This window comes from Anguilla anguilla, chromosome 10 (assembly GCF_013347855.1).
Source record: "Anguilla anguilla isolate fAngAng1 chromosome 10, fAngAng1.pri, whole genome shotgun sequence".
Taxonomy (NCBI): Eukaryota; Metazoa; Chordata; class Actinopteri; order Anguilliformes; family Anguillidae; genus Anguilla; species Anguilla anguilla.
Window position 1 is genome coordinate 138911 of NC_049210.1, and position 26291 is coordinate 165201.

Here is a 26291-nt window from a genome sequence, read left to right on the forward strand (position 1 = left end):
TCACCTCTCTCTTTCCTCTCGCTCGCTCTCCTCTGTCACTCTCCTCTCTCTTGCTCTCCTGTCTCACTCTCGTTCTCTCTCTCTCAATCTCTTCTCTCTCTCTCCTCTCTCTCTCTCTCCTCTGTCTCACTCTCTCTCATTCTCCTCTGTCTCACTCTCTCTCACTCTCCTCTCTCTCTCGCCCTCCTCTCTCTCGTTCTCCTCTGTCTCACTCTCTCTCGCTCTCCTCTCTCTCGTTCTCTCTCGCTCTCCTCTGTCTCACTCTCTCTTTCCCAGAGTCTATGAAAGGACAATTCAGACCCACTCCCTGTTTCTCCTCTCTATCTGCAGGGTACAGGGGTTATATAAATGGCTTCTGGGGGCTCTAAGTTTGTATCTGAGTAGAATTATACAAGGCTGTGCTGAATATGAACATTAGGATTCTTACAATCTCTCCTGGATACCAGCCATTTCCTAGTTTCTCCCAAATGCCACATTCTTCTGCTGAATGTCCTCAGAAAGTAGTACATAGGGCAGCTAATTATAGGCTCATTTCACAGCTTACTGGCCACAATACACACTAATGAAATGTTGAATATGAGGTTTTGGGATAATTGACTTTAATAAGTACATTAGTCAGATTTAGATAAGCCAGTCCCTCTTCCACACCTCCACCTTTCCACACCCTCCCAATCAGGACAACCATCCTCCCCTGATCATTCAGTGAGCATGCATGGGCATGGCCCCACCCTCTTGCTACACATTTAAATTACTTCACATCAGTTATCTTCTGTTATGGTGGACAACAGGGGTTGACCTGCTGTGTGGATCTGGAGAATCTGAACCTTACATCTTGGTCTGGGGTTTCTAGGTGTTTGGTGTGCAGAGGTTTTTATCCCTGTGTTTTTTTTTGTTTGTTTTTGTTTGAATATTCAGCTGTCTTTTGGTTTTTGAAGTTATTAGCCTTGGTTTTCTTGGGGCTATATTTGGAGAAACAGGCTGTAGTTTGGTATGTTCTTTCAGTCATTTCTTTTGCGACTGTAACCTGTCCATGTCCTTCATCTTTATAAGAGACATTGAATATTCATTGTAACTTAATACATTTCTTAATTTTAATATGGTTGTGAGTTGTACATTTTGATAAAGGTTGATTCGGCCGGTTTAACTGATAATTGATATTGTTGCTAATAATAATAATAATAATTATTATTATTATTATAATATAAGTACCAAATTAAATTCAACATATTTACTCAATGCTCACTTCAATCTGAAAGAAACAAGTCAAAGATTTCACGCTATATAAGTAACACATTTATAAAAGATGAAAACTTTATTTTTTCTTTTAAAATATATTTTCAATGTAGCTGTATAACCAATTCAAAAGCAGCAATGTAGGGATAAAAAAAAAAGATTTACCACAGTTACAGAGCTATAAAAATAAATTGATTGATTGATTGATTGGAAGCAGTTGGGCTTAAACTGTAAAACACAAATGGGCTGGTGACTCAAACGGAGGCAGAGTTTCATCTCTGAAAGACAGCAGCTGTTGGGCCCTGGAGGAAGACCCTAGTGAGACTGCAGAAGTGCTCACAATGTGAAAATGAGAAAAGGCTCCCTGCTCATGGAGCACACCGCAGAGCAGGATGTGATCTCATCTCCTGAGACTCAGAAGCAAACAGCACACACCGCAGAGCAGGATGTGATCTCATCTCCTGAGACTCAGAAGCAAACAGCACGCACCGCAGAGCAGGATGTGATCTCATCTCCTGAGACTCAGAAGCAAACAGCACGCACCGCAGAGCAGGATGTGATCTCATCTCCTGAGACTCAGAAGCAAACAGGACACACCGCAGAGCAGGATGTGATCTCATCTCCTGAGACTCAGAAGCAAACAGCACACACCGCAGAGCAAGATTTGATGTCATCTCCTGAGACTCAGAAGCAAACAGCACGCACCGCAGAGCAGGATGTGATGTCATCGTCTGAGACTCAGAAGCAAACAGGACACACCGCAGAGCAGGATGTGATCTCATCTCCTGAGACTCAGAAGCAAACAGCACGCACCGCAGAGCAGGATGTGATCTCATCGTCTGAGACTCAGAAGCAAACAGCACGCACCGCAGAGCAGGATGTGATCTCATCTCCTGAGACTCAGAAGCAAACAGGACACTAATGAGTGGAAAGCTCTTCAGTGAAAGAGCAGTGCCTGCTACAGGAAAAGCACAAATGTGTTTCTGCTGACCTGCCGAACAGACTGTGCTCCTGCCGAGGTTGCTGCGAGGGCTCTGTGCTGTAAGGCTGTGCTGTGAGGGCTCTGTGCTGTTAGGGCCCTGTGCTGTGAGGTCTCTGTGCTGTTATGGCTCTGTGCTGTTAGGGCCCTGTGCTGTGAAGGCCCTGTGCTGTGAGGGCTCTGTGCTGTTAGGGCCCTGTGCTGTGAAGGCCCTGTGCTGTGAGGTCTCTGTTCTGTTAGGGCTCTGTGCTGTTAGGGCCCTGTGCTGTGAAGGCCCTGTGCTGTGAGGTCTCTGTGCTGTTAGGGCTCTGTGCTTTGAGGCCCCATCAGCACTCCATGTATCAACAAGCAACAAAGCCATGAAATCTCCTTTCTGTTCGCAGACATTTCACGCACTGAAATCAAGACTTGGGGGAAAATAATCAAATCGGAAAGAGAAAAATTAATTACAGACTTCTGGCAAATGGAGTTTTCTGAAATCTGGTCTGGAGTTAGCAGTGCATTCTGATGCCCCTGACTGAACGCTGATCACAATGAGGACACCAGGCTGGGATGGATGCTGGCACCATTTTGGATTGCTGGCCCAGGTGGGGCATGGGCCCAGGGGACAGGTTTGGGTGGGGGAGAGGTCTGGGTGAGGTTCAGGTTCGGGTGGGAGACAGGTCTGGGTGGGGGACAAGTCTGGGTGGGGAACATGCAGCATATCATGTGCTGCTCAAAGTTCCCCTGGAGCTGAAAGACTCTGGGAAATCATGACTCCAGAGGAAGAGGGAGAAAATGTGTGAATGAACGGGACTGTGGCTTTGCACTCTGCCAACACCGATCGAGAGGAAAGGGAGGAATTGACGAGGAGATAACAGCGCACAGCTAAGTGCTGAGCCCACCCACGGACACAGAAGAGATCATTATCTGCAGCCGGTGAGTGGGTGTGCCAGTATGAGAGAGATGCTGGTCTGTATCAGAGGCAGATGCAGGTCTGTATTAGAGGCAGGTCTGTGTAAATATAATGCTTTAAAAACATGCCTTTGTTGGCAATGAATTTGTGGGTGCAGTAATTTTTTGTCAGATTTTTGTACTTTGAAGGCCCCCATCTCATTTAAACAAAACCCATTGACTGCTGATGGTTCGGTACAAAGTGTCACAAGTATATTTTCTTGCTTCAGATACTCAAGAATTTCATTGAGACAATAAATATGATCCCAGCATAGTGAGGTTCTCCCAGTGTCCTATCAGAGGCCAGCATAGTGAGAATCTCTCAGTGTCCTATCAGAGGCCAGCATAGTGAGGATCTCCCAGTGTCCTATCAGAGGCCAGCATAGTGAGGATCTTTGGTGTCCTATCAGAGGCCAGCATATTGAGGATCTCTTGGTGTCCTATCAGAGGCCAGCATAGCGTGGATCTCCCAGTGTCCTATCAGAGGCCAGCATAGTGACGATGTAGGCCTGTGTGGTCTCCGGGTTGCTGACAGGTGAGGTTCTTGCCCTCCTGGCCATAGCCCTGCTGTAATGTACTGCACTAATCAATCCACAGATGTTGAGACTAATCTCTCCATTACTTTCCAAATCCACTGCATGGGACACCCCTCCCACCCCCTCTGTCCCAGTGGTGCTATATCTACCTCGTAGAGGAGTAATGGGTACATCCTGTCCTCGTTATTTTACTCTTCTGAATTTCACGCTGTAATGACTGGCGGCTGTGTGACGTGGCGTACGTGCAGTCCTGGTGGAGGTGTGCAGGTTAATGCAGGACTCGCGTGGTCTCTGATGAAATCTCTGTCCATTGTGGAATGTCCAAGTCATTCCATTTCTAATTGAAGTGGTCAATAGCAGGAACAGGCAGTACTGCTTACAAATGTATTATTTGCACTTTGGATGACTATCAGTGCTCATGTAATGAAGCATTTCTCATTGTCCTATTGAGTCATAAGCCTCAAATGAATCTTCAGGGAGTGGTTAAGTTCTGCCTGCTTCCTCATACGGGTACTTCAGTGCTGTAGCAGGAATGTTGTGACGCGCTGGATGGGTCTGAACAGCCACTAAGGACTTCCCCGTTTACAGTCCCCAGCCGTGAGGATCCACTCGTACTGCATGTCGTCGTGATGCCATGGCGTCTTTAAGTGTATCACATTACTGGGGGATGAAACGTTTCAGCCAGCTGGATTCTGTGGAAAGCAGGAGTGCCCTTTTCCCACGGCTGAGTCTGACGGAAAGTGGAACTCCGACCTTGTTTGTTGTTTAAGCCTTTGTAAAGTAAAAACACTTAAGGGATTTCTCTAGCCTTAGGAAAGCACATCAGATGTTTTATGCAACCTCCATCTACGAGTCCCCAGGGCAGAGGAAAATCCATTAAGGTGCCGGCTTCCACTGTAAGCAGCGCTGCTCTGTGCACACATTCTCCGCAAGGCCTCTTTACCATTATCGCTTAACATACATATTTAATTGGAGCTTGAAATTAATTTCAAGTGTTCTGGAAAAGGCAATACTTATTTTTGTAAAATGAACTTGAGGGAGAATGTGCAGCATGATGTCTTGTGCTTTCTGTGATAGTGTGGACATCAGAAGCACAGACATGTATTTGCATTATATAATTTGTAATAGATTCTTTTCTAAAATATTATATAGTCTGCACTGTTCCTTTATCTGTTTGGCAAGCCATGGCAGTATTTTTATGTCAGATGTGTTAACAACTGACATGCTGATATATCTACAATAATCTTTATAAAATATACCATATCTACTTGCTGGCTATGTGAGCAAGTTAAAAAATGCAAAAGAACACTTTTTTAAAAGCTCATTTTAGATTACATGTGGAGCTGGATCCTCACTAATACATGATAGAAAAACTGGAACGGGACAGAACTCTAAACTGGCATAAAGCTTCCGGTTTATTTGTGTAATTTATGTTTTAAACTCAGCCAAGCGACCATGTTAAAATAAAATGTACTTGTGATCGAACAGATTGACCCAGTCAGGCTGCAGATGGACCCATATGAGCAGAGATTATGTTCTCCACCTGCAGGACTGAGCATGCTAATGTACACCCACCTGAGAGGTAAGCATGCTAACGTGCTAATGTACACCCACCTGAGGGGTAAGCAGGCTAACATGTGAATGTGCACATACCGGAGGGCTAAGGATGCTAACGTGCTAATGTATACCATCTGCAGGACTGAGCATGCTAATGTACACCTACCTGAGGGCAAAGAAAGAGGACACAAAGTTGTTAACCCCAACAGCATATAAATAACAAAGAATGGTAACAATATCATTAATGAAGCAGTAATCAATATTGTGCTAAAATCTAGTGATAATTACTACCATTATATTACAAAGCCTTAATTCAGTTTCACCCAAGATAATCAAAAATCACAAACTGATTTCAAACTAAATATATATATGACATTGACTGAACTCACTCCATAAGATGGGCTTTGTGTATCGATTATTGGAATGTTAATCACAATAGTTCTAATAATACTTGTAGTGTTTGTATTATTAGAGTCTAATAATGTGCTCATTGTATTTAAAAATCATCTTTTGGGGCATAGATTTTACTCATTGTAATCTTGGAATGACCTGGAATAAAATGGGTGAAAATATTGCCTGTGCTGCTGTGTGCCTGTGCTGCTGTGCACCTGTGTTTCTGTGTCGCTGCCCAAAGGACCGGCTTTGTCTGGCTGCCTGTGCATTTGCCTGTGTGTTTATCTCAGTCAAAGCTGCAGTTCCACACATCCAAAATAAATAATGAGGGCTTCTGGGTAAATGAATGTTGGGGGTCAGTCAGCTCATGAATAATGGAGGGTACGGTTGAGGCCAGGAGGGTACGGTGGAGACCAGCGCTCTACATCTTTATTTGTCTTTATGAGTCGAGATCTTCTTTAAATCTCTCCCTTCAGATGATCACACACTCTACCCTGCAGCAGAGACCCAAACTAATGATCCAGACCTCACACCTCATCAATCACTCCTACCACCTTCCACCTCCCCCCTCCCCCTGCCCCTGCCCCTGCCCCACCACCTCCCAACCTCCGCCTGCCCAACCTCCCTCCTTCTGTTGACACATGTATAAGGTTTAGAATCATGATGTCAGGCTCCATGTTCAGGAACATGTTAAAAAGTGCTTTAGCGAAGCCTATTCTCTGTGACTCATTGAGGGAGTGCCCTTGGGGACCTTGGCCTTGGCATCATAAATCACATGACCACTTAGCTTCCTCACAGGGTGCTTTTGTATCTGCAGATGCTCAGCTGTCTGTCTGATCCTCCATTAATCGTTGTGTTTGTAAGGCAGGTGGAGGCACTGCCTGCATGTATAAAATCTATACCTCCTCACAGGCTTTCCTGTGCATTGCTGGAATAGCCGGTACGCTCTGTGAGGCAGGAGGAGTTGTACCATCTTCAGGCTTCAGTCCTCCCTGCGCCCAGAACCATAGGAAGTACTCTGGTCAACCCACTCTCTGCCCCCCTTCACACACGAGAACAAATCAGTCTTTCAGTGGTCAATAAGGAGACTATAAGGGCTCACCTAGACACACTCACTCTAGCCAATTCAACTCAGAACATGAGTTATGTACATCACCTGCTGGTCTTTCTACCTGTAACCAGCCTTTCCCCAATCCTTACCTCCCAACTTTCACCAGCACATGATGTTCCCCTGCACTCCCTGCCCCTGGTCTAAATAGCTCAACCCTCCAGCTGGAGACAGAGATCCATTACCCTTACGATTACTCAGAATTGTCTACTTAACAAATCCTGATAACATATCAAAATTCTCTTGAAAATACACTGTTTGACCAAGCTAAATGAATGTCAGCCTGGTTAAGTTTTAAGACACCCGAGTGTCATCTGCCTATGTTGACTTTTACAGGAATACACAGTCATGCACAAATGATTCTGTTACAAACGGAGGTGGCGTTGAAAATGAAGACCTTATAGAAAACTTGGGCCTTGGTGGTTCACAGGGTTTATACAGGAGTGAGCTATATTATAAGAGTGATTAATTTAAACAAATCAAAGTGAAATGCTCAGGACAAGGACCTCCTTGCATAGATTTAAGAAAGTTGTGCTGCAAATGCCAGAAGGTTTTCAATATTCCATGTGAAAAATAAAACTCTTTTCACTTAATCACAGTAGCCAAGCATTGAGGCGAGCTACTCCAAGTCTGCTTTCAGGTGGAAACTCATTACTCAATCAGTCAAGCTCTCAGTAACTGAATTTACCACTTCTGTCAGATAATTTAAGCATGCCCTCACTCAAAGAACATGTGGGAAAAATTATTTGACATTTGTGTCATATATATTACACAAATTAATACTTAGACCACCAAGGAGCCGGCTGGAATGATATCCAATATTCTCCTTTAATTAGCTTTCAAAGGACCTCCACTTACTGAAATACTAAAAGACAAGATCATGACAAGAGGGGCAGAATTAGCCATTTCAGGCAAGTGAGCGTAATTTGCATTGTGACTTCAATGCCACAAGTATTTACCAAACTGCCCACATATCAAATAGTTTGAATGGTAAGCAAACCCTGTTTAGTTATCCAGTTAATAATATAATGACAACTTAGGCTTAATGAGTTAACACAGCAGTTGTCTACGATCATGAAAATGCACTTTTGTACGTCGCTTTGGATAAAAGCGTCTGCCAAATGAATGTAATGTAATGTAACACAATGGTCGTATTGCACTGAAAGCCAGTAGATTAATGGCAATACCTTTGAAGCTAAAGGAAACCTGATCTCAAATCTTGTCATTTTCAGGCGATACTAAAGGTGTGTGTTCTATCAACTATGTGAGAGGTAACATAAGCAAAAAAATCAACCTTGAAAACGGTTACATTTCCGCCACCCCTGATCTGAGCTGGATTTATAGGATGGTGTGGCCATTACATGGTATGCAAATTAGTTAAAGACGTCACATGTATATAAAGGCACATGACTTTGCATGGTTGCTAGGCTGCACACTGTATTTTACCATCGATGCTGCTAATATTTCTATGGTGAGGCCATGTGAGTACGAGGAGCCGGTAGAAGATGTCGCTGGGGAAGATGATGTCGCTGGGGAAGATGATGTCACTGGGGAAGATGATGTTGCTAGAGAAGATAATGTCCCTGGGGAAGATGCCTTGCTGTGCTCCGCACAAGTTGGCGAATGGTAGATTTAATTAGCCTGGTGAAGAGTGTATTGCTGCTAGTGTTGTCACATTACAATAAATAGCAAGCTAAAATAAAACACGTCTAGCCAACATACTATACATAGCTATGCAGCAAACTTTACCTCTTGTGTCTCATTTCCTGGGAGTTGTTTCTTTGTCCTCAGTGCCAACTGTCATTCCAAATTTGGACATCCCCCCATTCTAATGATGTCAAATTGTCTGGAACTTCCTGCTGGTTGAGAAGCATCTGACTACAGACTGGAGGAGGGCGGGGCTTGATGTCAGACCCCACCCACTGACATCTATCCCCGCCCCCTGCAGTCAGATGTAATTGGGCTGGCTGGCTGAATAAATGACAAAAAATATCTAAAGGATTTTAACCAGGAACTCAGAGTTGTTTTTAATATTGCTTTGGGTTAATACCATGGCAGTCAGTAGCCACAAAGATGTGTACGATTCCAAACTGTGGGATTTTGGTTAAATTTAGCTTTAAATGTAAAAACTTTTTGAAATGCCAGTGTGGTTTCCAGGTAATGTGCACCCTCAGAATTTCAGTGAAGATGGGCAGTTATGAATATGTTAGAAATCATAGTTTTTCAACCAAAACTAATCAGACTTGAGATTGCACTATAATTTGACCAAACATGGCGTATGCAGCTCCAGTTGTGTGAGATTGCATTTTTCATTTGTTAGGAAAGTGTCAGGATAACATTTCCTGACAAGAGTTTCAGAAGAATGAAAGAACTCCTGGCAGATCAACAATGCCATATTTTGCCGGTTTTTGTCTGAACCACAAGCTCTATTGTAATCAGCTGCTAATTATTCTTAATTAGACTAATTTTTCTTAATTTGCCTTTTTTAAACATCCAGAACATCACATTATGCCAGAAATTGCTATGTATGCCCTTAAAAATAAATATCTCATATTCATATCCCAGGAATTTAAATTGGCCAAACTTCATTTACTCTGCTGTATGTACTATATGGCAAATAATTGAAATAGAAAGAGGCTCCATTTTAAATTGATTCAGTTACAGACTGACAGGTGAAATCAGTTGGGTCCCATTCCCTCTGATAGTGGACACCTAAAGCCAAGTGTAAAATGAATGGAGTTTACTGGCTGCAAATGGCAATGAGCCAAGCCTGCATTGTGTTAAAATATGTTTAACCACACAATTATGGGAGAACACATTTTCAGCAACCTTAATTGATTAAGAGATGACAAAACCCAGCATGCACAGCGGGTCTTCAGGACTGGGCTGTGCTACATTACAAATATTAGGCTTTACTAAGAGCCCAATGCACATTGCAGAGAGCCTGCTGAATCATTGTGAGTAGAGAATGGGATTATTAAACCAGGCCATTGAGGGCAATACTAGTTCTGGTTTTCTTTTCTACCCATAGTTAATTAATCAGTTAATGCCACTGGTTGGCCAGGTGTTCACACCTGGTGTCCCAGGTGTTGTGGTTGAAATCAGTCGTGATTAGAGGGGAAGAATGAAAAGCAGCAGGACTGCTGGCCTCCAGGGCCAGATCTGAGTAGCCACTGCTTTTACTGTGACACTTATGAATCACAGGTTAGAATTTTTCACATTATTATTAACTGGCTCTGTGCTATTTCACAGAGCAGCACAACACAACCTGCAACTCCCTGTCAATTTTCCCGGTGGGGAACATCTCTGTTCTGATGATGCTGGCACAGATCATTTAAGAGTGCATTGAGCCTGATACCTGTGTGACTATATATATATTATATAGTCTAACCCATTACAGCACACTGCGTAAGATATTAAATGTGGGTGAATATATATATATATATATATATATATATATATATATATATATATATATATACATACATATACATGAGCTTGGATGGTAAGATTATTGACTGTGGGAGAGAGAAAGAGTTAGTTAGTCTTCACTCTTCACAAGCAGTAGGCCTAAGTCTTTGATTTCTAATTGGATATATTTGTAAAAAATGTCCCATACCATCAACAGAGGAAGAGGGCCTTGATGGACCAGATGGAAATGTGCTGCCAGGTTTCACCAATCATCCTGGAAAGCTTCGTTTAAGGTTTTGGAAACATTTTCCCCCCATGAAACCACCACTAGAGGAGGCAGCCCAGAAGACCACTGGCAAACAGGTAAGTGCTGCTTAGTACTCCAAGTCTAAGTGTTTTGCATCATCGTTAGTTGGCGTACAGCAGTGTTAGGTTAGCTAGCCTTATGCAGCTTTATGTTGCTATCCATATGCTGCTTTATGTTGCTATCCATATGCTACTAGCTTTATGCAGCTTTATGTTGCTATCTAGCTATATGCTGCTAGCTTTATGCTGCTTTATGTTGCTATCCATATGCTGCTAGCTTTATGCTGCTTTATGTTGCTATCCATATGCTGCTAGCTTTATGCTGCTTTATGTTGCTATCCATATGCTGCTAGCTTTATGCAGCTTTATGTTGCTATCTAGCTATATGCTGCTAGCTTTATGCTGCTTTATGTTGCTATCCATATGCTGCTAGCTTTATGCTGCTTTATGTTGCTATCCATATGCTGCTGGCTTTATGCTGCTTTATGTTGCTATCCATATGCTGCTAGCTTGATACGGCCTCATGTTGCTATCCATATGCTGCTAGCTTTATACTGCCTCATGTTGCTATCCATATGCTGCTAGCTTTATGTAGCTTTATGTTGCTATCCATATGCTGCTAGCTTTATGCAGCTTTATGTTGCTATCCATATGCTGCTAGCTTTATGCTGCTTTATGTTGCTATCCATATGCTGCTAGCTTTATGCTGCTTTATGTTGCTGTCCATATGCTGCTAGCTTTATGCTGCTTTATGTTGCTGTCCATATGCTGCTGGCTGAACAGCTAGCCAACAAGCTGCTGTAAATCTGGAGTTTGGCTTTAGCTGGCTTATGTGCATCCCTGAAAACTACTATTATATCTGATATTACTGATATTTTATCTATCTCAGTTTGTTCAGACTGATGGGAAACTTAACGGATCCATGAGGCTCATTTATAAAACTTTATTTAACTCTTTAAAAAAAGAAAAAAAAAATTCTGTAGATTTGATCTAACATGAAAAGTGATGCACAAGTTGAGATTTATAAAATTGTACAATGTGCCATATAATGTACATTTCTTGGCAATATTACTGTATATACTTGTTTTCATTGTTTTTCTCTTGGCTGTTACACTGAGAGTGAATGATAGACTGAGTGAAATTCCTTGTGTACACAAACATATTTGGCCAATAAAGGCTGAAGCTGATGTGAAAGCATTCTTATACATGCATAAACTCCAGGGAATGGGAATAAACATTTCCTTGTGGTAATTGAGCTATATTGCAAGCTTGACTTTTTTTTTTCAGATGTGAAAATATTTTGCCAAACCCTTTACATATGGAGATGTATAGGCTATTAGACCTTATACGTGTCATTTATTTTTTATGATAAGCAGTGTAAGACACAATAATAGCTATTGCAGCAATTTAAACACAAACCATGTCATAATGATTGATATACAGAAATGCTATAGTTGAGTTCTGTTGACAGCAAGCAAGTCTTGTAATGATTGACGTCAATGACAAGTTCATTTAAATAAAATAATTGTAACAAATATTAAGCTACGCACCACTGAATTGTATAGCATTTTCATTGTTGTTAATTATGAAAAAAATAGAAGGAAAATAGCAAAATGGCTATATATCAGTTTTGTATCCCGTGACAACAGTCTTGTAGCGATTATATGGCAGAAAATCATAGGAGATCTGAGGACATTCAGTGGTTGTGGCTGATCAGCTCATTCACATGTGCACAGCTGTGTGGGGTGGGCGGGGCTGTGTGGTGTGGGCGGGGTTGAGTAGAAGGAGATTGTGGGGTGGGTGGGGCAGAGTGGAGTGGGCGAGACTGAGTAGGAGGAGCATGTGGGGTGGGTGGGGCAGAGTGGAGTGGGCGGGGCTGAGTAGGAGGAGCATGTGGGATGGGTGGGGCAGAGTGGAGTGGGTGGGGCTGAGTAGGAAGAGCATGTGGGATGGGTGGGGCAGAGTGGAGTGGGTGGGGCTGTGTGGGGTGGGTGGGGCTGAGTAGGAGGAGCATGTGGGATGGGTGGAGCAGAGTAGAGTGGAGTGGGAGGAGCAGTATGAATAACTATAGCACATCTCTACCTTCCTTGTTTCAGTGCATTTGTTTGCCTCTCTGTTGCCCTGCTGCTATCTTAATTAAGATTATCCTGATAGCTCTTTGCAATTTATGCCATATGCCCAATGGCCATCAACAACTAATGGTGGAATGGAAATAAGTGATGGTGGGATGGCAGAATGAAAGGATGATTTAGTGGGAAGGACGTGTTATCAGGGCGATCGTAATGGCCTGAATGCGAGTGGGATCTCAAAGACAGGCACGGCTGAGAGTTGAGCATCAGCGATGACAGAAAAGTGAAAAATGATCTGTGCTCTTTTTGACTTTTACGAAGAGGATTCCATGGCAACCTTAAGCACAGCCGGCTGGGCGTGGCATGTCACGTGGTCTTTATCGGGAGTCGTGGGGAGAACATGCGCTGGCCTCATTTAATGCTGTCATTTATCCTCATTTCAAACATTGATTTGCACGGAGACGGGCTGAAGTCTTCCTTTTGCCAGCTCAAAATGCCTCTAAACTGCTCAAGCGCTTTGAAGCTACCATACAATGAAGTTATATTCTTATATCCTGCTCATCCATTCTACACTCAAACTGAGAGAGTCGGATGCCCTGCTGTTCGGGGTAATTCGGGGGCTACTGGTTGGACCCTGTGCTCCTGTTTCCAGGTTTTTCATGAGCTGTCTGGAGATATTTTTATTAAGATGTAAGCTGATGGTGGATATGAGAGGGGTGGCTTACAGGAGCCTAAATTAAGATGCAGTCGTTGTAAAATCGTTAGTGGTACCTGGCCAGCTTCCCTGCTCTTCTCAAGGTCAGACAGAGATGCACACACACACGTGCACATACATACACGCACACACACACACACACACATACGTGCACACACACACACACACACACATACGTGCACATACACACACACACACACACACACGTGCACATACACACAAACACATACGTGCACACACACACGTGCGCATACACACACACATACACACACAATCACACACAGGCAAGCGCATGCGCACGTTAGCCTGTGCTAGCTATTTGGTGGTTAAGGCCGGGTGTTTGCTCTCTTTGCTGCTATTTAAAGTGTCTTTGTGACTTGTAAAATTGCACTCTTGCACAAACACACATGCACACACAAGGCTCTGATAGCACTGAAGAGAAATCAATAAAACAGGTTTTCTTTAATTGAATGGGAGATCCTCTTTTGGCAATGGGATGGAGAGCATGTGGGGTAATCTGTATAAGTGCTGTTAGATGTCTCCTTTCAGGCTGAAATTCCGTAGGGCTAGCTGGGGGTCAGAGGTCACCGCAGGGTGGCAGAGCGTTCGCACAGTCCCAGCTCTAACTGGATTTGCAGGTGAGCTCGCCTCTCCTGTCCTTTCAAAATAACTGAGAGGGTAGAGGATTGGATTCCCCTGTATCTGTGTGAGTTCCCTGTATCTGTGCAGGTTTCCCTGTATCTGTGTGTGAGTTCCCTGTATCTGTGCAGGTTTCCCTGTATCTGTGTGTGAGTTCCCTGTATCTGCGCAGGTTTCCCTGTATCTGTGTGAGTTCCCTGTATCTGCGCAGGTTTCCCTGTGTCTGTGTGAGTTCCCTGTGTCTGCAGGTTTCCCTGTATCTGGGGGTGGAGTGGGGTCGGGTGGGGCTGAATGGGGGTGGAGAGGGGTGTGTGGGGTTAGGGTGGGGCAGAGTAGGGGTGGAGAGGGGTGTGTGGGGTTAGGGTGGGGCAGAGGTGTGCTGGGGTGGGGCTGAGTGGGGGTGGAGAGGGGTGTGTGTGGGGCTGGGGTGGGGAGGGCAGAGTGGGGTTTTTACCGTGGGAAAGGATACGTGGTTCTTTGGCGGTGGTGGCAGTTTGGGCTTGTCTCTGGCAGCGCTAAAGCTGGCTCTGTCGGGACGCGCTAGTTTGCTGGGTAGTTTGCTGGCTTGTTTGCTGGGTAGTTTGCTGGGTAGTTTGCTGGCTTGTTTGCTGGGTAGTTTGCTGGCTTGTTTGCTGGGTAGTTTGCTGGCTTGTTTTCTCTCTGCTGTCAGTTAATCTGTTTAAACAAGGATGAGCGCTGACAGACACTGAGGCTGCACACGCTCAGGAAAAGCTTCTGAATGCACACAGTCCTGAATGCACACAGTCCTGAACACACACGGTCCTGAACACACACGCTTCTGAACACACACAGTCCTGAACACACACAGTCCTGAACACACACAGTCCTGAACACACACAGTCCTGAACACACACGGTGCTGAACACACACGGTGCTGAACACACACGCTTCTGAACACACACGCTTCTGAACACACACGCTTCTGAACACACACGCTTCTGAACACACACGGTCCTGAATCACACACGGTCCTGAATCACACACTTTGGCAAAACGTGTGTGATTAGCGTCTGAAAAGGGGTGAGAGCAGCCCTCTGCAGGACTGGAATGTCTAGATTATATTCGCCACTAGAGGGCAGAAAAGGGCTGTGTTTTGCTTCTGCTCAAGCCTGTGGGAAGATGGATAGATGTGCAGCTTTGGGTACAATAGCTTATTTAAAGAATCAGGCTCTCAATGTCTGTTGTTTATTGACACAAACTGAGATGAGATTCAAAGAACTGCAGCGAATTGCTATGTAAGACAGCCATCTGTCCTAGTGCAGAGATCCCCAAATGTCCTGTGTACATCACCAGGTTCAATATTTATTATTGAGCTCTAAGTTCCTCAGAAATAAATGATGACAGTGCTTTTTGAAAAAATGTCCAACTTGCTTGTGGGGGGTTATGAAAATATTTTGGACTGTTTAATAATCAAATCAAACTAGGACAGTTTCATCCTGTTTAGAATTAGCTGTGCTGCCCTGTTTGAATCCAGGTTTTATGTTTTATTCAGATGCTCTAGATAATGCAAATGAACACAAGGACCATGTACTTAGTCCTAAATGGAGGGTGTGTGCGTTGAACAGCTAACATCGTTTCAGAATTCAGTCAGAGCCTTCACAGCACAGGGCCCATTACAGAAGAAACTGTGTTTGACTGTGTTTGGTGCCCCGTGGCAGGCCTGTTACTGGGGTGCTGGTCGGGATGAACGGAATGTGACTGGAGAACTGGGCTCAGGCCAGAAACCCCGCCTGGCTGCTCTGCATCCTGCACTGCTTCCCAATGCCCAGCTGGGACCCGCTGATCTGCAGCCAATCTGAGGGGTGAGGGGTCATCGCCAGGTTACAGGGAACCTCACATGGTTACAGGAGAACTCCCATGGTTACAGTGGAACCTCACACGGTTACAGGGAAAGAAGTGGAGTCTAGAAGTGTGAGTGTGAATGTGTGTGTGTGAGTGTGAATGTGTGTGTGTGTGTGTGTGTGTGTGTGTGTGTGGAATAAACCATAGTGTCTGATCTGTGCTTTATAACCACACAATGGCTTGCTAATGTACAGTACATGCCAAGGACATCAGCCCAATGACACCTGAGGACAGGGAAATGATGTTGGTGGCGTATGACTGATGTGAGCATGGGATTCAGCTGCAGTCAGCTGGCTTTATGCAATTAGCAGAATGGCCTCTTCCACATTGGTGGCTGTGTTGAATGAATTCTTTTTGCAGGGTTGAAAGGAAGATGAACAGAAGAGGGTTTATTTCTGCCCCTTGCCCACGGAACAGCAGAATTAATGAATGCAGAAAACACAAAGAGCTGGTTCTGGACACATTTCTACTGGACTCATTTACCAGATTTGTTTTCTGAAAACTGGAGAGATTTTTTGCACTGATTTCAGACGGCAGCCCCTTACCCCACCCTCACCCCACCCCTAAGCCCACCCTCACCCCACCTGTCTGCTGTAGGTTCATCCCCAGATGCACATGCATGACTGCCTTCTCCTGGCCCAAGGTTCGAGGGGGCCGTCCGCTGGGGCTTCGGGTGTTTGAGCAGTGTAACATGCTTATTCATATTTAGGCCTAAATGGTAAATGGACTGCATTTATATAGCGCTTTTCTCCAAAGCGCTTTACAATTGATGCCTCTCATTCGCCAGAGCAGTTAGGGATTAGGTGTCTTGCTCAAGGACACTTCGACACGCCCAGGGCGGGGTTTGAACCAGCAACCCTCCGACTGCCAGACAATCGGTCTTACCTCCTGAGCTATGTGGCCCTCTCCTCGTGCACACTGCTGCCTGTTTCAGTGCCCATCTCTGTGTAAATGGGACTATCTGTCCTGATGATTAATTTCACAAACGGCTGCTGGGTTAACACAAATGAATAGGTAGACACAGATTTACATTTCTATCAGCGGTAAAGAAGCGGCCATTTTAAAGTCACGCTGACGGGTGTGAGGCCTTTCGGGGGGGGAACCCAGAGAGGAGCACATCAGAATGCATGAGGACTGGGATTGATGTGGGAAAGCAGAGTGACAGCAACATGACTCCTCCTTAAATCGCATACCTGCCTCTCCTCTGTCATTACCAGACTCTGCAGCTCGGCTGCGCGTTCCAGAGAGCATGTTCATAACGTGACCCCCGCGTGACCCCCGCAAGCACGTGTGTGTGCCTAATGCCTGACAGCTCTGAGGCCTGGAGTCTGGGGTGAGAGAGAGAGAGAGAGAGAGATGCACCAGGGCTCAGTCACAGATAGTGTTTTAGAGAGAGGGAGAGAGATCAGGGCTCTATACATGACTTTGTGGCTTCTCCTTCACTCTCTCCTCTTATGAAGTAAATGCTTTATAAGATGGTGGAAGACAGAGGACAGATAGTGGGAATTGTTGTCCTGTGTGCCTAACCGAGACAGGCATGTTCCAGGTATCTAATATTGCAGCCCATTCCTACTGCCATTCATTGTTAGGGTCTGACAAAATCTGGGAAATACTCAGAGATATAAAGTGCAGATCCCCTCCAGGAGGGAGGCATGGTCTGGAGCCAGCTCCCTGTCAAAGGTGCACCTGGTCTTACAGGATAGCGTCTGAATTTGAAAATATGACCGGTATAATTTCCCCTGACATAAAATAGGAAAAATTGGTGTCAAGATGGGAGGTGGGGGGGAGTTTAAAAGTTTTTTTTCATAGAATTGGCCAAACCTTTTAGTTATTCCTATTGGTTTTGGGCGTTATTGTAGGGGTGGGGTGGGATGAAAGTGAATGGCACTAATATGATGTTAATGGCTAACTGATCTTCCATAATTAACTTACCTTCCCTGTTCTTTGCGGTCCGATTAACCAATTAGCCTTCTGTGCTTTTCAGATTAGTCCAGTACCGTCTAACAGACCCACAGTTCCAGTTTCTCTCCGCAGCATAATATGCAGTAGATAAGGCCTTCACTCTACCTGAGCCGGTAATTACCTTCCCAGCATGCTCTAAATGTTCAATTAACTTCACTGGAATTTTTCTACACCCAAGTGGAAAATTGATTGCACTTGCAGGAAGTCATCAATGTTTGATTTTTAGCTTGGTCTCAAACATGCCAGGTTACACACTGCATTAATTGGCTTCCTGGAATAAATTAATAAATAAAAAAAATAAAGTGTTTCTGCCACGGCTCATTAGATTATGCTTTATTAATGTAGTTATGAGATTGCACTTCAAAGCCAATATTTTGAAGCACTGAGAAAAAGAAGTCGCTTCAACTAGTGAAACTACAGTGTGCCCCCTGCTGGGCGTTGCGCTGAACTGCTGCTGTGAGAATGCTCATTCAATTACATTAGAAATTGCATGCTGACTATGAGAATGGCTTATTGCGTATAAATCACTGCTGATTGGCTAACCTAAGGGTGGGATATTGAAAGTCTGCTAATGAACTCATGAACTCCTCCAAGCATGACAATTTTATTTTCATACTCGCAAGTATATTAAATGTTGATTAATCAGCATTTTTTTTGACTTGGTCGGAGTCCAAAGTGCCATTCCACCCACCTGAAACACGGTTATTAGTTTGGGACTCCCGCTAAAATTCTGTAATTATAAAAGTTGATGAGGATCATTTTATACGAAGGACTTATTCTGCTTGGCTTTCCGCTGAGTGAACTGGGCATGATGTGTGGGGTGTGTGTTGTCCTGTCGTTGTTCAATGTCACACACTTAATTCAGCACATGGATGCCATGGCATTGTGTGTTTGAAGCAATTAGCTGCTGCATTCCTGTCTTCTTTCGCTTTCTTTCTCAGAAGGGGAAAGAAAACAGGAATCCTGAGAAAGGACCATGGCCCAATTACCCTCTGATATTTGAGCTGTGAGTTTATTCATGGCGGGGGGGGGGCCCTGGGGCTCGGAGGTGGACAACCCTGTTAGATCCTTCACATCTGCTCTTCAGGGCATTTACCCATCAGCCACTGCAAACGCCCCAGGAAACAGGCCCCGCAGACAGATCTGCAGTGCGGTTTGCAGCCAGTCACACACGGGCTGTGTGGAGTGAGCTGTGTGGAGCGAGCTGTGTGGGGCTGTGTGGAGTGAGCTGTGTGGGGTTGTGTGGAGTGAGCTGTGTGGGGCTGTGTGGAGCTGTGTGGAGTGAGCTGTGTGCAGCTCTGTGGGGCTCTGTGGAGCTGTGTGGAGCTGTGTGGGGCTCTGTGGGGGCCGTGTGGGGCTGTGTGGGGTTGTATGGAGCTGCCAGTCGCATGGGCTCGGCTTGTGTTTGGCCAAATGCAGCAGCTTTTATGCAGAAATGCCCTGAATACTGCTGAAGTGCAGCAGAGGCCCTGTAGGACAGAACCTACACGTGCGTGAGCCATCTGCTGTCTGACTGTCTGCTCTGCTATTCTCCATCATGTAAGGAAAGATTACTGAAATATGTCATCTGCTTTTCCACTAGCAGTGCTCAGGTTTACAGTCCAGCCAATGCAGGCGGTGTTTGAGTGACAGGTGTGGTCATGAGGCTCACGCAGGGATCCACAGAGGTCAGCCAAGGGCAGACTGACAGGCTGACCTTTGGTCTGCAGCAGTCCTTTCCCTCGCTGTGATTTTAGTCTTTTTGGAGATCTACAGTCAGGACAGACCACATGTTTTATGCACTTGATGTTGTTCAAAATGTTCCTGTTCTATTTCTTTATTTCAGTATTGCTTCCAAAAGGTTTTTTTGTTCCTACTATGAAAAAGGAACGGTTGGAAGGATTATTATTCTTCACTGACCTGACCATGCGTAGGGCAGGCTGTGGTGGGGGTCTCTTTGACGTTGTCATGAGCCAGTACATAAAAGCTAGCTATATTGATTCAGATCTGCGCTCTGTCGCAGAGTCATTTCTACGTGATCCTATATGTATTAGGTTAGTTTGTTTATTTTCCTCACTCCCTACGTAAAGGGACTCATTGCGCATGGAGAACACAGTGGGCTGAAAGTGAAGTAGTTTACCTGTTTAACATTTTACCTTTTCAACCGATTTCCGCTCTCAGTACTCCGAAGGAACTGGATTTTGTCGCATTTTTAACTGGTTCTGTGAGTGTTGATGTGAATGATGTGTCTGATTAGAGTGCTTGGCTGGTGGTTACAGGACATGTATGAATGCAGTAAGGAGAATGCTGTCCATAGTAGTGATGGGGCTGCAGAAAGACTGTCTGGTTTGTCTAAATGGATGCAGGAGTCAATTGATGTGGAGCTGAAGTCAACATTTTCTTAAGGCTGTTTATTTTTTATTGGGAAATAAATACACATACATACACATACACTGTCTCTCTCACACACACACACACACACACAGTCTCTCTCACACACACACACACACACACACACTTAACACACACACACACACACACACACACACAGCCTGCTCTGTTATCGCTCTGTCATTCCCCAGTACACTGTGTAACTCCGCACATTTCACTGTCAGGTTTCTTGGGTTTAGACGTGCTGTTCCTGCATTATTGCTGACACTTTTCCTGGTAGAAAACCGAACTCCTAAAACAATGGGGAAGAAGCATCTTTTGTGGCTTGCCTTATCGCATTTGGAAAGTTAATTTCAATTCAAACCTCTCATCATAAATGAAGAGCAGAAATAATGTAAAATACTTTACTGCTGAGATGGCAGCTCCTTTTGAGAATGAATTAATTGAATTGCCAGTTAACAAAGAAATAATGCAATTCAAAGCATGTCGCTGAGGAACTTTCAGAGGCGAATTGCTCTGCTTGACAGCTCTGTTCTTACGGGTGATGCTGGATGCTTCTTTCGAAGCTGTTTCTAAGCAGAGAGAAACTCCTTTATGGCCACTGTTAGATCCAGACCAGCCCCAGGACCACTTCCTGTTTCAGCATACATGTCCCTGTATGTTGCTGAAGCTGGTTATTACTTTGTTTGTGTAGCTTAGTCTGTTCATATAAACTTACCACATTGTGACACATGCCCCTGATGTTGTCATGTAACACGGCACATTTAGTTCTGAAGCATGACATCATTTATAAAAAAAACACTAGTTTAAAAAATTCAGTTCTCTATATTTATTTGTTATGTTTCATGCATGCATGTGTATGTCAGCATATGGAAGGCCAGTTGTACCCTACAGGGGAACGGTACAGTCCCAAGAGAGACAGCAAGTGTGGTGCTGAACGGTACAGTAAGTTATGCAAACCAGGGGTGGGACTTTTTTGGGAGCCTAAAGGCTGTTTTCTAGTAGTCGACCCTTTTAAAGGGACCCTTTTAAAGGGACCCGCTTAGAGGGACCCGCTTAGAGGGACCCGCTTAGAGGGTCCAATAACTGTCCGGCTTTAGTAGACTTATATGCTATAGACATTGTTTGATAAACATTTTGTTTAGCTATTCTGGGAAACAAAGACTTAAAATTAGATAAAGCTGGGCTACATCTCTATATTTATTTGTTATGTTTCATGCATGCATGTGTATGTCAGCATATGGAAGGCCAGTTGTACCCTACAGGGGAACGGTACAGTCCCAAGAGAGACAGCAAGTGTGGTGCTGAACGGTACAGTAAGTTATGCAAACCAGGGGTGGGACTTTTTTGGGAGCCTAAAGGCTGTTTTCTAGTAGTCGACCCTTTTAAAGGGACCTTTTTAAAGGGACCCGCTTAGAGGGACCCGCTTAGAGGGACCCGCTTAGAGGGACCCGCTTAGAGGGTCCAATAACTGTCCGGCTTTAGTAGACTTATATGCTATAGACATTGTTTGATAAACATTTTGTTTAGCTATTCTGGGAAACAAAGACTTAAAATTAGATAAAGCTGGGCTACATCTTAGAAATCTTGGCCTAAGAAAAACAATGCGCCTCAAGCTTACTGTCGTTTTCCATCCCTTATGTGCACTGCACTCAAAGTGTTGGAGGATGACAATGATAAAAATGAGGTATTGTGGAATATAAATGGCCTAAATGAAGTTAACAATCTTTTGCACTCGAGAGTCAAAACCAAACAATTTAAAAAGAGATGGTGACAATTAAGAACACGTGCGTGATGCTTGCACAAGAAAAAAATGTAAACTTCACAAATACAGCTTGTACTGCATATACTGCATATACGGTCTATACTGCATATATAGCCTACACAAAATGGCTGCAGGATAGTGACCCAGCCCCCACACACAATGGCTGGAGGATAGTAACCCAGCCCCCACACAAAATGGCTGCAGGATAGTAACACAGCCCCCACACAAAATGGCTGCAGGATAGTAACCCAGCCCCCACACAAAATGGCTGCAGGATAGTAACCCAGCCCCCACACAAAATGGCTGCAGGATAGTAACCCAGCCCCCACACAAAATGGCTGCAGGATAGTAACCCAGCCCCCACACACAATGGCTGGAGGATAGTAACCCAGCCCCCACACAAAATGACTGCAGGATAGTAACCCAGCCCCCACACAAAATGGCTGCAGGATAGTAACACAGCCCCCACACAAAATGGCTGCAGGATAGTAACACAGCCCCCACACAAAATGGCTGCAGGATAGTAACACAGCCCCCACACAAAATGGCTGCAGGATAGTAACACAGCCCCCACACACAATGGCTGGAGGATAGTAACCCAGCCCCCACACAAAATGGCTGCAGGATAGTAACACAGCCCCCACACACAATGGCTGGAGGATAGTAACACAGCCCCCACACAAAATGGCTGGAGGATAGTAACACAGCCGCCACACTAAGTGTGAAATCACAGAACTCATCAACAGGAATATAGCTGTACTGCATCTTTACATTTAAACAACATCTTCATTTCACACATTATTATGGTTTTTCTTTTTTAAGGTTTAAAAACCCTGTGCAGTTTTAGATTAGCTGAATTTGCGTATAGTGCACTGTAACTGGTAACAGACTGGCCATTTTGAGATTTGCTCTGGGCATGGCAGATGTGTGGAAAGCACAGCATTGGGCTTAAACTTAAACACCCGACTCAGACCAGACCCCACATTCAGCAAGCAAAAAACTAACTGGTACTGGCAGGCGGCTGCAGAGCTCGGAATTACTCCCAATTAAAGTGACCGCGACATAATTAAAGGAGAATTCCGTAAATCCAACCTAATTAAAGCAGAACTCGGGCTAACGCTTGAGAAGGCTGCAGAGATGCTTCCCTCTAACTTAGCTGCTTTCCTCAGTGCAGAGGCTCCTCTCAAATGAATTAATTTCACGTATTAAATCAAATACATAAGGCAATTAGCAACAGGACATTGGCAATTAATGCTCCTGAAAGGGTAAAAGCCCTCTGTGAGCTGAGAAATCCATGGATGACACAGGTGGTGAGATTGCCTATCAATCACGGCGCGTTTTCAAGCTCTCTCGAACACGGCCGGCCCAGAGATGTGACAACAGAGACAAATGGTGCTGTATTTAGGGAAACAGAATATCAATAAATACCAAGGGGAAATGCATATACGCCCCTAAGGGAGAGCAGCCACAGGTTTTAAACAACCGGCTGAAAAATGGGCCAGCCAGCCGGCGACGGACAGATTAATCACCAGCATCGCTCTGCAGCTCGGCCCCCGCCTGACAGACAGGACGTCTCTAATAAAACCGCAACATAAAATGGAGTCCTTGTGTAGTCAATTTTCATAAAGGGAGGGGGGGCGTGGGGGGGGGGGCACGTGCAGCGTCAGACTCATCAAACAGACAGGAAGTAGAGTTGCAGTCGCTGTGTCTCTGATGCCAGACCATCAAAGACTTCTCACTGGCACAGAATCTGAAGTGTGCTGTGTTTACCTTATGAAGCTGTTTACACCTTATGAAGCCACGTTTACCTTATGAAGCCACGTTTACCTTATGAAGCCACGTTTACCTTATGAAGCCACACTTACCTTATGAAGCCACGTTTACCTTATGATGCCACGTTTACCTTATGAAGCCACACTTTCCTTATGAAGCCACATTTACCTTATGAAGCTGAGGCTCCTTTGATGTGTGCATGTTGTCAGCAGGGGTCTTATACAGGAGGTGTGATTTTAATCAATGTGCTGTGTGTTTATTCTCCTACTTTGACTGCGCTGGCTGCCTGCTCTGTCTGTCCTATTTGCTCTGGCTGCCCTGACTGCGCTTGCTGTCTGCGCTGTCTGTTTGCATGCTTCCAGTGCTCTGATAAGGAACATACTGTCATTCCCAGATGTTTTTGCTGCCTGACAATCACTGAAGTGATAATACACTATGTGAGGGCTGTTTCCCGATCTGCCCCAGACTGCCCCAGACTGCCCCAGCTCTGATATATGAGCCCTGCTCCCTCCTCAAGATGGCTTCGTAGCAGCTTCATGGAGGATGTCATTGAAGCCCCTGCAGCTCAGTAGGAGAGGAAACTCTGCTCATATGAGGCCTGGCCTCACTGTCCTCCCAGTTCAGGCTTAAAACCTCTTCATTATAATATCCTTCAGGGGCGGAGCCCCACGCCTCACCTTCTGCTGCCGCAGCTGATCTGCCAGGTCAGCAGTAGTTAAGTGGAGCCAGAGGAGGCTTGTGGGTAATCTGTGCTTTATTAGAATGTGCCAGAGACAGCAGGTCCATTTCACCACAGTGTGGTGTGTGATATTAGATCCTCTCATATTAAACTCATTCACAGGTTAGTTTCCTCCATAGGGCTGGGCTTGCTGGATTAATGATTGCTTAATGAAAGAGTCATTTGCAAGATCTTAAAATGTTTCTGTTTAACAACGAATGGAGCAGGAGGGTGAGCAGTGATCTTATGTCCCAACATTTTGCAATGACCATGAGACAGATACCCCTCATACCCCACACTGCCATGAGACAGATACCTCTCATACTCCACACTGCCATGAGACAGATACCCCTCATACTCCACACTGCCATGAGACAGATACCCCTCATACCCCACACTGCCATGAGACAGAGACCCCTCATACCCCACACTGCCATGAGACAGAGCTCATACCCCACACTGCTGTGTGTATGTTAGACAGGCTCATACCCAACACTGCAGTGTGTACGTTAGACAGGCTCATACCCCACACTGCTGTGTGTATGGTGCACAGATTATTCCTGATGATTCGGCTTCCTTGAATGAGCTGTAAGGTAATTGAATAATATGCTGTGTGTAGCGGGCTGTTGGGTGCTTAATGAAACTGCCTGCTTCACTGAGGTCCTAACCTCTCTGTAATGCACACACAACCTTCTCATTTCGCATAAGCTGATGCTTAACCTCAGAGATTTGGAGGTGCTAATAGCACAGGTATTAAATTACACTTTCTGGTAACTGCAGATAATCTTGTTTGAGGAGGTGAGATGAGAGACGGAGGAAAGTGCGTTATAAAGCTGTCTGTGTGGAGGGAGCCGTGCACGCCATGCCAGGCTGCAGCCGGAATGCTGGTGGAGGGAATGGCGGTGGAGGGAAGGCCGCTGCAGGGAATGGCGGTGGAGGGAAGGCCGCTGCAGGGAATGGCGGTGGAGGGAAGGCCGCTGCAGGCAATGGCGGTGGAGGGAAGGCCGCTGCAGGCAATGGCGGTGGAGGGAAGGCCGCTGCAGGGAATGGCGGTGGAGGGAAGGCCGTTGCAGGGAATGGCGGTGGAGGGAAGGCCGTTGCAGGGAATGGCGGTGGAGGGAATGCCGCTTCAGGGAATGCCGCTGCAGGGAATGCCGGTGGAGGGAAGGCCGCTGGCACGTTGCCGGCCTGTTCTGGCCCCTCAGCCGCGGCTCTTTCTGGGTCCCTCTCTTCCACAGAGAGCATCCTGGGAAATTATGACTGGTTAAAACTGGAAATGTTTTTATTTTGTATTTTTTATGATATGACACGATTAGCTTATTTTTGTGTCCGTACTTGCTTCAGTCGTACAGGCTGCTAGCGGTGTGCACACAGGGCTGCCGTTTCCACTGTTGCCGGGCGACCTTTTTCTCCCAGCGCTCATGGCTGATTGGCTGGAGCTTTGCGTTTCCTCTCTCTACAGTGATGGCATGATGGAGTTCTTGACTGCGTGTATGCATGTTGTACTATGCGTCATGTGACTGCGTGTATGCATGCTCGACCATGCATCACATGACTGCGTGTATGCATGTTCTGCCATGCGTCTCATGTGGCTCCTCATGCCTGTACCAAGAGCTGGCTCAGACATCTCTTTAGTTTAAGTTCTGGTTTGTTGGTTATTGAGTTACGGATGTACTTGTTTCTGTTTTTTCAAATAAACAGATGATAATGTTTTTCTTGACACCTCTTCTGGAAGTTTCTTTTTTTGCACAGAAACATTTCCAACTGGCTGTTTGCACTGTCGCCAGAAATAGACATAAAACTTTTACATGCAAAGGAACAACGATCAGACTGCTGTCTGCAGACACTATGCATAAATAACTGTGATCCCATATAAACCCTAACCCATAAGCCATCATCCCTAATACATAAACTCTAACCCCTAATCCCTAACCTCTAATACATAAACCCAACCCCTAATC

General features: G+C 45.1%; 1 long non-coding RNA gene across 1 annotated transcript; it reads left to right on the forward strand.

Moving 5' to 3' along the window:
- The first annotated feature begins 9864 nt into the window (after positions 1 to 9864).
- Positions 9865 to 26050, forward strand: LOC118237492. The gene is made up of 3 exons (XR_004767187.1): positions 9865 to 9943; positions 10368 to 10513; positions 25111 to 26050. It is a non-coding gene; the product is annotated as an uncharacterized LOC118237492 (long non-coding RNA).
- Positions 26051 to 26291: the final 241 nt, after the last annotated feature.